The 12,448-nt window shown below is 38.1% G+C and overlaps 1 non-coding gene and 1 pseudogene across 1 annotated transcript; one reads left to right on the top strand and one right to left on the bottom strand.

Moving 5' to 3' along the window:
* The window catches only part of LOC150090517 (zinc finger BED domain-containing protein 5-like), a 78,166-nt pseudogene that overhangs the window by 64,818 nt on the left and 900 nt on the right, over positions 1–12,448 (bottom strand).
* TRNAT-UGU (transfer RNA threonine (anticodon UGU)) lies at positions 3,968–4,040 on the top strand. The gene has a single exon. It is a non-coding gene; the product is annotated as a tRNA-Thr (tRNA).

Raw genomic sequence — 12,448 nt, 5'->3', positions numbered from 1 at the left:
ATCAGATAAGATTGACACGCGTAGGTGATGACGTAATATTCCATCGGCTGTTACTTTCAGCTATATAAGCACGCTCTGCAAGAGTTGCAGTCATTCCTTGCTTGTGTCAGGATGGCGAGTTACGTGTAGTTGACGCCACGAAGAAAGAGTGCTATTGCTGCTTTACGTGAGGATGTTCTTCCCGTCATATTACTTTTAGAGTGTTTTGTAATCAGTCGACAGTGAGTAGATTTCTTTGCAAACTCAAGAATACTGGTTCTGCTGATAGGAAAAAAGGAACTGGACACAAACGAATCTCTACGCCAGAACAGGACCGCGTTTTGAAGCGCTTATGCCTTAAAAACGAGAATGGGAAGAACATACAGGAGCGGTAGCAAGTGCAGTAACAGTCATAAGACGCCTCTTCAAAAATGGACTTGTAGCCCGTCGTCCTAAGAAGAAGCCCTTCCTCACACAAAAAGTAATGTGTGAGTAAAGGCCCGATTAATTTGGTGTAAGGAGCATGTCAAATTTTTTCCATTTTTCCATTTATTTACACACACAATTTTATGTACATTCTCATGATATAAACAATTTATATACAAGATTATATACAGTTTTATGGACATTATCATATATATATATCCATTCTATATAATGTTAATCAAGGTACTGTGTGTGTGTTTGCATGTGTGTTCTTATATCGGGGTGGCTCCTAGGCCTTAGCCCATCTCCACCTTTCTACTCTGTTATGGTGCAGAAACTCTGCATAATGGGCCTGAAAAGTGTCAGTGTATGTGTGTTGTTTTGTTTGTGACAGGCTATTATGCCACCAGGGTGGGTGCAGCCAACGTATGGGCAGCTGCTGCCTGGTGCCCATCCCTAGCACCGGGCCTGGGTCAACAATCCTTCTATACCGGTGTTATTACCACCGAAAATCTCGCACCCGCCAGAGGGAGTGCAATACTGGCGAGTGCCTGCAATCCCGCTCCCAGGTTGCCCTTACCGGAGAGCCAGCTAAAAAAAAAAAAAAACTAGTAGTTATATACATGATGTTCTAGCAAAACAATTGTAACAATTATATTAACATATATACATGATTTCCTAGTCTTAGTCTTTTTCACCACAGTTCATTTATTCTCAGTACATTTTCCTATTTTCAAATGAAGTCACAAGTTGAACTGTCCAGTTTGATTTCATTCAAGAAAAAGAAGTCAGTTCCAGTAGTCTTCCCCGGATCTCAGCTGGTTGGAAGTCGCAGATTGGATGCCTCGATAGAACTCAAATGGGAGGATATACAGGGACCCTCGGGTGTTAACAAGATTTTCATAAGAATGTTGATTGATTCTGGGGCATGACACCTGAAATCAAAAACTAAGGAACTAGATGGAAACATAGTTTACAAGCACAACCTCCTCTGAAACTTTTGGAGTTATACCTTGTGTGGTCTTAAGTGACATCTAGATCTGTGACCATATAGATATGAACTACATTCTCTTACCCATGGACTGTCACTGGAATTCCAAATCATACACAAGTTAGGACTCTCGAGAAAAAGAATAATTAGAAGTCTTCAGCAACTAGAAGAGAACCACCTAAAGAAGAGTTTTAAGACATGCTGGCACAGAACGGAGAAAACCACCGTGACTATTAATTAATCTGTACATCCTACATCTAATTTCCTCGAGGGTGAAGGGATCTTATTTCTAGTCTTCTTTTAAAAACAGTCGCTGAAAATGTCTGTAAAGCATTAAAATTCCTACAGCTTTCTACTAAGGGACTTACGTTATCTTCTGTCAGATCCGATACACTGCTAAACAACACTAAACGTGCCTGAAGATACTGTGGGCAGTCAAATAAAACATGAGACCAAGTTTCCACACCCCCACAAGTGCAGTAAGGGTCTGGCTCAAGTCCACGTTCGTGTAACTTGGCTCTAAGGGATCCATGTCACGTTAATAAGTAAGGAGCATGTCAAATGGAACCCCGAGCAGTGGAAGTCAGTTATTTACTCGGATGAGAAGAAATTCAACCTGCATGGCTCTGATGGGAGACAAACGATTCCCCGTAGAAGTGGTGAAGAATACCATCCAGACTGTATGGTGTCTACAGTGAAATTCTCTACCAATTGATATGGGGATGCATTTCGTATCCCGGGCGGAGTAGGTCACTTTCAGTTTATAAAAGGTTCCGTAACTGCCAATGGATACCTGGCTATATTGGAAGGCAATATAGCCAGGAAGCTGCCAACCATCAGAAACCATTTCAACCTGCCAAGTAATCTTTCAGGACGACTCTGCTCCTTGTGATCGGGCAAAAAGTGTAAGTAGGCGCTTCTGTAATTTCATTTCTGCATTAGAGGTTCGACTGTAATGTGTTTACATTTGTTACAGGTGAAAAAATGGTTGGAAGAACGGTCCATTACAACTGTTAGCTGGCCAGGAAACAGTCCGGACCTGAATTCTATAGAGAACTGTTGGCATCGTGTGGAATCTGCAGTTCCTAGAAAGAAACCAAAGACCCTTCGTGAACTTCAGGAAGCCATAATTCGTGTTTGGAACCACGAGCTATCAGTTGATTATCTTCAGAAATTGATTTTGTCAATGTCTCGACGGTGTGCTGCTGTCATCAGGGCTTGAGGCGGTTCAACTAAATATTAGTTTGCACCTGGTGAACTTTTCATTTTATTTTCCATTTAAAATGATAAACTGAAGTAAATTGAGGGCTTCTGATAACATTTCAGCCATAATTGTCGTGTTTACCAAAACTGTTGTATTAAGGTTGCAAATGCTCATTTTGGAATATTTTGAGAGAACCTGCCAAGTGTTACTTAGCTTTGCATTAACTATTAATAAATATCTTTTGTTTATATTCCTATTTGTGATGCTAGTCATTAATGTAACATACCGTCGCGAAAAAGGGGTAGAAATGTGAAATTCCTAGGTGATGCACTTTCTTTGAACACCAGTGTATTCTGCTTGTAATTGCATACATTGTTCTGTCGGTTTGCTGGATAAGTTTCCGGGAGAAAAAAAACTCATAAAACTTGCCTGAGACCAACTACCTGAATGGTATTTTTTCTAACCACGTTAGGAAAAAATACCATAAAAGTTCCTCGCGTCATTGACGAGATAGATTCGAACTGAGGTGTAAAAGGACAGTGATTATAGCTACTGCTTTGCTACTCACGAGGGCTCACTTTGCTGAACTCATCACATAACCCTAAATCGGTTACATATTAGTGGCTCAGGTTAGGATTCATATTGCCCACGTCTTTTCGATTAAATTAAAATTTTCCGATTTCAAATTATCCATGATTATGCTAATGAAGCTTCAAGTGGGTTCGGCCCTCTCGAATTTCTACTTTTTTACACTATACTGTACGTATAGTGTTTGTATAGTTCAACGACACATAGGAAGACAATAAAATTAAACATGTGAGGTAACTTAGTTATGAAGTAGCAGGACCCCTAATTCTCCAACAAAAATTTTGTGTGTGTAAGGAAGAACATGATTCCATTTTTACTATAAAAGTATCTACTTAAATTATTTATTAAATACATGAAAATCATATAAATATTACAATATATGTATTACTGACGATAAAAAAAACACAGTACAATAAAATTATTTATATAATATATGTGTGGATATATTATATCCACACATAGTTAACTCACAAAATTAAACTATATACGTAGAGTAAAGGCATCGTTTTAAATATATCTCATATTGTGGCTACCTTCACAACGAGATACCAGGTATTGCACTACTTCGAACAAGTAATGCTTCTCTAGTAGAGAAGACTACTGTTACTTATTCTCAGTGGGCATCACCATCCAGACGGCACCGGTTCAAGGCCTATCATCGGTGGGTGGGCAAGTACCTGGTAATGCAAACAATGTCATCACAGTTACGAAGTTAATTGCACAATATGAGAGATGCCAAATGTCGATAGACAATAGTGACAAACCATATAACATTTATCGCCTCCATAGCTCAGTGGTAAGAGCACTGGTCTTGTAAACCAGGAGTCGTGAGTTCGATTCTCACTGGGGGCTGAAGTAAGTTTTTTTTTTTTTTTTTAACTTTATTAAGCGAGTATTTCAAAAATTTTGAGGCCTCCGTAGCAGAGTGGTCAGTTGCGAGGGTGCATAAGTACACGTGCTTTGAGTGACCGGGGTTTAAGCCCATGGCTGCTAAATACGGTGCTGTTTCTTGTAAAATTTCATCTTGTGGACTCCTCTGACCGTGTGATCGTCCCGGAGTATAAAACAGAAAAAATATTATTATTATTTTCCTGCAGCATCGAAGATCGTAAGTAATTATATACCGGCGCATTAGACCTAAACGTCCGCCCGCGGACGTCTAGGTCTAATGCGCCCCTGTCATGCTCGGCGCTTGTGTGCAGTCACACACGACCGGCCCTGTGAAGTAGCTTACAGCGAAAATATATAGGTGATACATACTTTAACATTCAAATCGCTAAAAGGGTTGTAACTTTTCATCGGATTGTTGCAGAATCCCTGAGGATACTCAGTTATGTTACATAGAAGTCCAATTGCGTTGGTGTATACCGTAAGAGGACAACTTTGATATATTATCATTCCTAAGGCCGAGAAATTTCATCGCACTGCCATGCATCAGCAATTAACAATTCCAGAGGATGTAGGGAAAGTGAGCGGTTTGTAAGCTAACAGTTGTAGCGGAGAAACAAATGCCCAAGGTTACTGACGATAGCCGCGAAACAGGCTTTCAGTCCATATTTACATTCTAAGAGCAAGACAGGCAGCTGATCGTTATCATCACAACAAACATTTGCTATCCTTCTAGGTCACTGACTTTCATTGAGCTGTATTAGTTAATCTGTAATAGGTGTAAACACTTAGACTGATTTTTTTTCGGCTCTTCTGCATATTTGCATTAAATGGTTTTACAATAGCATAAAGTGGATACATTATGTTACTAAAATATTGGGACACTAGGAGAAAATACAACCGTTTACAGAACCGATTGTAATGCTGAGATGGCGCTTATTTGGCGTTCACCCTATTAAAATATGATACAACATGTAACTTTCATGGAACACTTTCCAGTTTATGACACGTGCTCACAGCAATATTTTTATATTTCCCCCACTAGCCACTGAAATCTCAGGAAATTGGGCGGCAGGACCTGCCAGAGCAAATAACTATAATACTGGTGTACCTGGTCTGCCTCCACTGGGCGGAGTGTGGGCAACGTTGGATCCCTTTAGGGGCCCAGCGGCTAAATGACCAGAGGAACAACGGTACACGACACTACATATACAAGATCCATACACCTTTAAACCTCTAGCATTGACAGTGTTCTGTTTCACACCTACAATTTATACTGTGCAGAGATGGGGGGAACCCCTGGTGCCGTGTGACACTAAACACACTCTACACACTGCACACATTCCTCCATTAGACAGATTTTCATTAGCAAGTGATAGTGGCCTCTTGTGACAGGGATGATTGAGGATATCACAATCTCGCTCCTTCTGCAAATCATATCAACCACTAAAACTACTGGTTCAACCTTGATGTATTGCTTTGTATGATTCGCTGGCAACTTTTTTCTCGGGTCTTCCGCACTACAGGATCATGCTACCAACTGTCCGGAGAGCTGTTTTGGTACTCTAGCATCCACTCAGGCAGAGTACGGTATTCTTTGTTTTCAGTCCGCACAACATGCAAATCGATCAGTGAACTTGTGCAGGCATATGCAATGACGGATAATTGGATTAGGATCAGGAGTGTGTTAAGCACCAAAATAACACAGGGTATGAGATGTCAGTACGTCTGTAACTGCGTGTTTGTTTTTCGGTGGGTTTGCTGTTTTCTGAACGAAAACCCCAGTTTCTGGAGGTAAAAAACGATGTGACTCTAGTTTGAGGCAGACTAACAGCCAAGTTGCACAAAAAGCCCATAAAAATGCAGTGAGAAATTCGAACTCAGGCCTTTTCTACCTACTTTGGTGTTAGCGGTAATCGATGTAATCGCATCCATTGTGCTACCTGCGAGGGCAAAATGACGCATTATGGTCTTAGTCACTGATGTGCCTAAAACAATGACAATTTTCACCCTGGTCGATTTTTAACTTCTATAATTTAATGTAAAAATGGTGTACCACGTTACCAAATATACTGGGCCTTAATCAATAAGCACATATGAAAATTATTGATATGTCAATATTTTAGACAGCTGCAAACCAGACCTTATTTACATTAAATTACGTAAATTTTTTGAACAATATTCCTCTTTGCTTTTAGTAGCAACGTGAATATTTTAGTTATATCTGAAATACTGAAAGTGTGCGATATTTAAAATTTTAAGAATTTTAATTAAAATTCATAATACGATATCCTTATACAAAATTCTTCATTATTAATTATTAAAATTAATGTGGCAAAATATATTTTAACTTCTCTTTTAGCTGGAGGGCGCTTATTTATTTAGTTATTATTCACGCCGCCATTTATAGTGGAAGGTATGCGTTGTAGCGTGAAATTTTAAGTGTACCTTTTTATCTGGTTAATTTTTTAATCCTAGCATGTACTTCTCTCAATATCAGTAAAGATAGTTATGTAATTTTAATCATGAGATAATAAATGAGGCATATATTCAGTATTTAACGGAATTCGAAAAGTGATAGCTGCATACGTCGGCTGCTGCTTTGGACAATTCATGAAGCTGTTAAGAAACGTAATTATTAATTAATTTCAGAGCAGACCTAAAGATGGCGTGTTGAAGGTGATCAATACATTTAAAAGAAAACAGACAAGGTAAAGTAAGTTTATATTAAAGTGATATTTCCTCTTTTAATCGTAACTTCAACCACTGTGGTTAAATGGCAATTAGCTCAGCGCAAAAAGCTTTCCACTTTGTAGTAATTTTGAATAAAAGTTATGCTATGAGTAAATCGTAATATAGTATTGTAACAGATGGAATAATGGAATATTTTCCTTACTTAAAATCTGAAGCCGGCGAAAAAAAGACTGATAAATGTGAACACCACAAATTAAGGGGGGGGGGGGAAATAAATAAATAAAAAATCGCATTCATACAGTTGCGAAAAGGAAATTTAACCTTTTCTCTTTTTAATTTATTTCATCCATTTTATTTTTTTCCTCCAAATGGATAGAATGGTCCCAGACGAAAATATTTAATACATCTCTGTTTTATTAACTGAAGTCCTAAATTTCAAATTTTGACGCTATTCATCCCTGAGGTGAATGATTTTAGTTTATTCCTTTTCCATCGATTATTGTGATTTCATTACTCAGTATTTGGATTGTCAACTAACTATTGTAAACGCGAACCCACTCCTTGGTCTCTTTTAATAGACGGTGATTGTAACCAGGAAGCACACTGATTACTATTGCCATCCTTCCACATTGTGTGTGGAAAAGGGTTCGATTCCCTCAGAGACGGAAAGAACTGTTATTCGATTTTTTTTTACGCACTGTATCCGAGTTGGTTTCAGACGAGGTTAACATGGTTCCCTCCTCCTCCCGAAACTCGGATTTTTTGCCCTACAAAACAGGCAAAATGCATTGATTTAATTCGTAGAAAGGAGGGTAGAAAACTTAATTTACCGTGTATGGTACAGTCTAACTTCGACACAGGATCACAAGAAGCAATTAAATATAAACGATGCTTGTTGAAGTCAACCTTCGCAACCAACCAGCACAGTAATTGTGATTGTCATTCCGCGTTGGTAGAAGAGTCATAGTTCCAGGAACACGAGTGTGAATTCAGCCTACTGCGGTGGCCTCTCCAATCACGAGATCCAGCTCAATGTAATTGAGCATCTGTCCCAGCGGTTCTCAGACTTCTTTCTTCTGAGTAGAGATCCGCAACTATCCAATTTGCGACAACTGGGAAGCATTTGAGTCAACGCGGACCAGCATCCTGATTGATTACACAACCCTATTACTCCTGGCTTTTCTGAGCGCTAATGGGGAACCTGCTCGCTATTTGGTATGTGTACCTAATAAAGTGACCACTCAGTTTTTATAAAGAAGTTTATAGAGACAAACTAATATTTGTATGCTTTATTGTATATATTAGCGTCATACTGCTTAGTAAAAGCCTTTGGGGATAAAGAAACGTGCACATAGGAATGTATCAACTAACTTTAGAAGATACTTTTTAAACTATTATAGATTAAATTGATTTCATATAGAGTTTAAAAAATCTAAATGTAATCTAGATATGAAAAAGTTCGTTTTTATAATCATTTAAAGTGATCTAGCGTCGTCTTTTTTCTTTTTTTTTCCTGGTATAACAAAAAAAAAAAAAAAAGAAAAAGACACATTCTAAGAAATATCGTTTGATCAACCAGAAGGCTGAAGTGCCTATACGTAGATATGAAAGGCCACGAATTGTTTTTTATTAATTTGATACTGAGTTGAGAAAAATACCTGCATTTTTATTGCAGAACGTATTCTATCGATTTGGAATTAAATCTCAGCTCTCTGTAGTTGCTGATAGGACAATGGCGACTGATTGACTTGAGTTTTATTTGATACAGATTTACTTATTTCAAACAAACAACGTACAGAAAACAATTCCAACGTAGGTGGAAATTATATACAAATATGAAGGAAAATATACTTCTTTCAAGAGTAAAGGGAGATGTTTTGCTTTCATAAAGGTGGCTACAGTGGTCTCAAACAGTTTTTTAATTCTGTACAGTGGGACTAACTGATGATGTTACCATCAGCAAATTCTAAATGGAAAGTGTTCAAGGAATTAATCGTAGAAGCCACTAGACTTTTCATACCAAGAAATACTCTTCAAGGTATGGGTGTCATATGAACTGATGAAACTAGTTGTAGAGAAGAAAAGTGCATGGGATGCATATAAATTATCGGGTCACACATATGGTAGATATAAACTAGTCCGTAATCAAATCTTTTGCATCCTTTGGCAAATAAAACAGCAAAGACTTCTTTATATATGTAAACACTAGAAGGAAGGGGATAAATCAAATTGGTCCATTCGATATCGACAATTTGATTGTTCATGATCCTACTCAGGTTGCTGACAAACTGAATGAGTATTTTGAATCTACATTCGCATATAAGGAATTCTTTAGGGAAGGGGTAGACAGCAGTTGATCAAGCTCTAACAGAGAGCTAAATAATTTTGCAATAACTGAGAGGAAAGCGGAAGAGAAATTGTCAAAGTTAAACATAAGAAAAACACCTAAGGTTAATGGGATCTATCCAGTTATACAGAGGGCCTCTGTAGCCGAGTGGTTAAAAGCGGGAGTGTAGTAGCATACGCTCTTTAAGTAGACCGGGGTTCAGGACCCTGACTGCTAAATACTGTCGATGTGTCAACCTGCACTAGACCAGCATGGTAGATTATGGTCCATTTCCCTCAACACGAATCGTTCAGGAGGCTTCCATCCTGCAATGGGTTGATAATAGCTGCAGTTTACCTTTTTTGACGTGAATACGTCTTTAAATTCGGTCCGGTATAGGGAAGGGGTGTCTACGAAAACTCTAGCGACCAAAAAAATGGCAAGATTTGTCGCGCTTATATCTCGTAAACTATAAATGATAATCTAATGATTTAAATTTTGTTGGATAGAGGGTTTATGTTCTTATCTAAAATGGTGGGTAGTGGGGGTGCAGCGGTGAGGGAGGGAGGGAGGGGTAGCGCTTGCCCGTGAACACTGAAAATGGTGATGCCGCGCGGCGTTTGGGCAGTGTAACTTTGTATTACGAAGAGCTAGGATGTTGAAATTGGTGTAGACATGTAGAGAATAACAGGATCTACAATATTATTTAGCAATAATAACCAATAAAATAAAATTTGTAAAGTTATAAGCCGATAAGTGTGCTGAGTTGAAGAAAATTTTCATAATGTCGAAAAAATTGCAAAGGAAATATGAACAGAAATGTAAGAAACGTATATCATTGGAAAGAAAAATTCAAAAGTTCAACGTGAGTTCAACTTGAGTACATTTCTACATCGCCCACTACTCTGGGCAACACTTGTATAGCTTTAACCTTTGTAAGAAACATCGATGTAAATACTATGCCATATGAATCTTACTTCTATCACCGGCCTTTGATAAATAAAATTACACTTCACTTATAACCCCCAAGACTTTATTCATTTACATCTTACCCTTCCTCTAATAACACAAAGACGGATTCGCGCCTTAAATTATTGCGGTTGTGTTCCCGTACACAACCCACCCCCTTTTTTTTTTTTTTTTTTTTTTTTCAGTCAACCTGTATCCTGTCAACCCGCACTAGACCAGCGTGGCAGATTATGGTCCATTTCCCTCAACATGAATCGTTCAAGAGGTTTCTGCAGTTTACCTCTTTTTTTTTATCCAGTTATATTAAGGATGGCAGCGAAGAAAGTAAGCAAACCCTTAGTCATGATTATGAGAGCATCCTTGAATTCAAGGGAGGTTCCCGAGGACTGGAGATGTGCGAATATATCCCCAACTCACAAAGGGAGATCACAGTAATTACAGACCTGTTAGTTTAACTTCTCTTCCAGGGAAAATAATGGAGACACTGGTTAAAGAAGCATTGCAGGATCATCTAGACAAGGCCGCAGTTATACTTCAAACACAGCATGGGGAAATCTTGTTTAACCAATTTGATTGGATGCTATGATGCAGTGACAAAGGATCTAGATGAAAAAAAAATAATTTGATATCATATACTTGGATTTCAGGAAAACGTTTGATAATATTGCACATAAAAGAATGCTGTACAAATTGGAGCAGTGTGACATTAAGGGCAAGTCGCTACTATGGATAAAGATGGTTAAGTGGGAGAAGACAGAGAGTGAAATCAATTGATTCTTCATGGACTAATGTTATTAGTGGAGTCCAACTTATTAATGATATTGATTAAGGCATATCAGGTTTAATGTTCAAGTTTGCAGATGACATAAAAAAATTGGGGTATTAGTTAATGACAGGAATGACGGTATGCTACTGCAACAGAATCTAGAAAAGTTAGATAGATGGGCTAAGAAATGGCAACTGAAGTTTAATACTGAAATACTAAATAAGAAATACAAAGTACTAAATATGTGTAGCAGTAACCCCATAGTAACGCACCAACTGTGTGGTACTAAACTCAGAGTATTGGAGAATGAAAAAGACCATGGTGATAATCATATATGAAGTTCTCTGAGCGATGCAGACAGGCTGCCAGGACAGCTCATGGGGTTTTGTCAATGATAAACAGTAATTTTGGTAGCAGGAATGAGGATATGATTATCCTTGTGTTAGGCAATGGTCATGCCACATCTTGAGTACTGCTTATAGGTTTGGAGGCTTCATTTTACGAAGGATGTCGAGCTGCTGGAAGGAGTATAGAGAAGGGAAATGAGATTGCTGAAGGAAACAAAGGGAGGCTCTTACCTAGAAAGTCTTCAGTTCTTCAAATTGTAGCGTCTAGACTAGGCACCTTCCAGGTGACGTGATTTAGGCGTTTAAGAATTTGAATGGATTGAGCAAGCTCAATGCTGATGAGATTCTTCTTGCTCAGACCACACACACATATGAGGGGGCACAAATTCAAATTGAAGAAGGACGGTTGCTCAATAGATGTGCAGAAGCTTACCTTTAGCCAGCGGGTGGTTGATTGCTGGAACAAACTTCCATCTGTTGTTGTTGTTGTGGAAGTTGATAGTTTAAATAAATTAATGGAAGAACTAGATAAACTGTTGGAGGGAATGAATAGGTGAAATCGGAGGTGTCGTGTTTTTTTTTTGTTTTTTTTTTATGGCTGATGCTGTATAAGCTTATTTTCTTGCATCATTTGCTACTGCTATGCTAATACTAATGATAAAATGAAAAATACTGGAAATCTATCAGTGTGCCCAATACTAAATAAGCATATTTTAAATTTCTAAATTAGCGTGTAGAATGTCATATATATGACCACATACTGCAGTCTAAGCAATACTTATCAAAATTAATTATTAATTACACTTACAATTTATTTTTTCAATTTGAAATTGGTAAAGAATACGTCCCAATCATTAGCTAATCGCATAACTCTCTTAAAAATTATGAGTCAATCATTAGCTAATCGCATAACTCTTAAAAAGTATGAGTTTAAATACCCAATTTTAGTAAATATAGGCTTGAATGATTTATGTACCCAACTGGTTTACGTTGATCGAGTCTTGAATATTTTCCATTATTAAGTTATTCAGCAAACTCGGTTATAGTAACTTTCGCCTAGAAAATGCGTGCACCGATCCTAATGACGTCTAGATACCCTTGTCTGAAAGCATAACCATATTCTTTCGAACATTTTTCAATAATTAGAAAACCCACGCTGCCACGCAATCAGTTTGCTTATGTGTAGCTCAATTGTTCCTTGGCTCCATGCCCAAACTGCTTTTCGGATGGTGGATAGATGGTGGATTGATCTCCTTCCCTGCATCAAACG

The sequence above is a fragment of the Mastigoproctus giganteus genome, chromosome 1 (genome assembly GCF_048544385.1).
Source record: "Mastigoproctus giganteus isolate SK-2022 chromosome 1, ASM4854438v1, whole genome shotgun sequence".
Taxonomy (NCBI): Eukaryota; Metazoa; Arthropoda; class Arachnida; order Uropygi; family Thelyphonidae; genus Mastigoproctus; species Mastigoproctus giganteus.
This window is presented reverse-complemented; position numbering and strand designations above follow the sequence as displayed.